The sequence below is a fragment of the Diaphorina citri genome, unplaced genomic scaffold (genome assembly GCF_000475195.1).
Source record: "Diaphorina citri unplaced genomic scaffold, Diaci psyllid genome assembly version 1.1 scaffold3, whole genome shotgun sequence".
Classification (NCBI taxonomy): domain Eukaryota; kingdom Metazoa; phylum Arthropoda; class Insecta; order Hemiptera; family Psyllidae; genus Diaphorina; species Diaphorina citri.
Window position 1 is genome coordinate 359,902 of NW_007377442.1, and position 2,347 is coordinate 362,248.

Genomic DNA, 2,347 nt, shown 5'->3' on the forward strand with positions numbered 1-2,347 from the left:
AAAAATGTTATAGGGTGCCACAAGTTATTAGGGTGGGAGAACTCTATTATTGGGTTACTTCGCCTGATTTAGGCTGTTGGAATTCTATAGGTAGAGTTCCAGACTTAAGGAACCCAGTCACTCAATTGGGATTCCGGCCCCCTAGTTTTTTTTTTTTTTTTTTTTTTTTTTTTCTTGACCACTACACTGGAAAGTAAGAACAGCGATAAAATATTCGCTTTTTACTTTTTTCTTTCTAAAAAAAAGCACAAATAGCGTAGAAAAAAAATAATGAATGGAATACCTAGGTGCTATCTTAAAATTTTAAATCATTTGTAGACGAAAATCGAAAGCGAAACGAAAAAATTAGAAAGCAGAACGATTTCGAAAAGCTTTTCTTGCTTTTTTTCTTCCCTCTCTCTCTCTCTCTCTCTCTCTCTCTCTCTCTCTCTCTCTCTCTCTCTCTCTCTCTCTCTCCCTCTCCCGCATTAAAGAATAACAAAGCCCATTCAATGATGCAGTCAGAGGAAAACTATTCCTAAGTTTGGACTGTGGCCAAAGTCTGACTTCCTGTTGCTGTAATCTGTATTTTTTATTACATAAATACAATGTTCGTTCTCGGAACGGCTGGCTTTCTCCTATCCTGTTTTCTTCCCTTCAATTTTAGAACGATAAGAGGTCCAAAGTGATTGCTTTTGGGCTGACATTTGGTACAAAAAAATCCCTAGCCAGAAAAAACTTTTCAAACAAAAAAAAAAAGTATAAAAAAAATCCAAAACAAACAAATAAAGATAAAATAAAAAGAAATAAATAAAAATATACAAGCAATCCAACAAGACCCCCCCGAAATATGAAGAAGAAGGAAGAGAAGAAACTGAGAAAGTTCTTTCCGGAGTTCAAGCAAGGTCTTTTGTAAAAACTATTTACCTATTGTATTATGTTAAACCCATAAAATACACGAGACCTTGTTTAGACTGCTGGGGTAAAGGGACAAGGGACTTATAGTCTCATTCGAGCAGGATAAACAAGGTATATTCTATTCTACGAGTATACATGTTTCCCGAAAGAAGATGAAGGAGAAGAAGAATTAGGCAAAGAAGGAGGAGGGGAAAAGAAGGAGAAACAGAAGAAGATTATGATAAAGAAGAGGAGGAAGAGGAAGAAAGGAAAGCAAAAAGAATGAGAAGGAGACGACAAAGGTTATTAATGGATGAACAAAGTGAGTAATAACTTTTAAGTATTAATTTCAAGAGTGAGTTATGAACTTTTAACTCGGAGATTTTGAATTTAGGTTTGTATGTCCGTCTGTTTGTATGTTTGTTTGTTTATATGTCTGTTTGTTTGTTTGTCTATCTGTTTGTTTGTTTGTTTGTTTGTTTGTTTGTTTGTTTGTTTGTTTGTTTGTTTGTTTGTCTATCTGTTTGTTTCGCGATAACTCTCGAACGTCGAGCTTTTGTCCGATTTTTATGACATTGTTGACAATTTTTATTTTGTTACCAGATATACCTAGAATAAAACAGTACATACTAGTTTTCTTCTTCTTCTTCTTCTTCTTCTTCTTCTTCTTCTTCTTCTTCTTCTCCTCCTTCTTTTTCTTCTTCAACTCTGTAAAATCCAGACATCCCAACAAATAATATATCTTTAAGCATTTCTCTTTGGAATACCAATCAGCCTGACATGACCTGACAAGAGGACACTACCTCCTTTTTCTTCTTCAACTCAGTAGAATCCAGACATCCCAACAAATAATATATCTTTAAGCATTTCTCTTTGGAATACCAATCAGCCTGACATGACCTGACAAGAGGACACTATACGAAACGTACCCTACAATAGAGACTCGTATCAAAGAACATTAAAGAAATAAGAAGAAGGAGGAGGGAAAGATGAAGAAGAAGAACACGAATAAAAGGAAGAAGAACAAGAACAAGAAGCGGACGAACTATGTAAAATAAGATGAACACGAAGAAAAGGAAGAAGAAGAGGACTAAGAAGGAGGATCAGAAGAAGTAGTAAGGAAAACAAGGAGGAAAAGAAGAAGACTAAGAAGGAGGATCAGAAGAAGTAGAAGGAGAACAAGGAGAAGAAGAAGAAAGGGAACAAGAAGAAGGAGAAGAGGCGGAAGAATACGAAGAAAAGGAAGAACAATAAGAAGACGAAGTAGAAGGAGAAAAAGAAGACAAAGAAGAGGAAGACGAAGAAAAGGATGAAGAATAAGTTGAAGAAGAAGAAAAGAAGGAGTGGAAGAAGACGACGAAGAAGAAGGAGAACAACGAGAAAAGGAAAAAATGAAGAAAAAGGAGAAGGAGAAGAAAAACACGAAGAAAAAGAAGAAGAAAAGGAAAAAGAAAGATGAATATCCTGATGT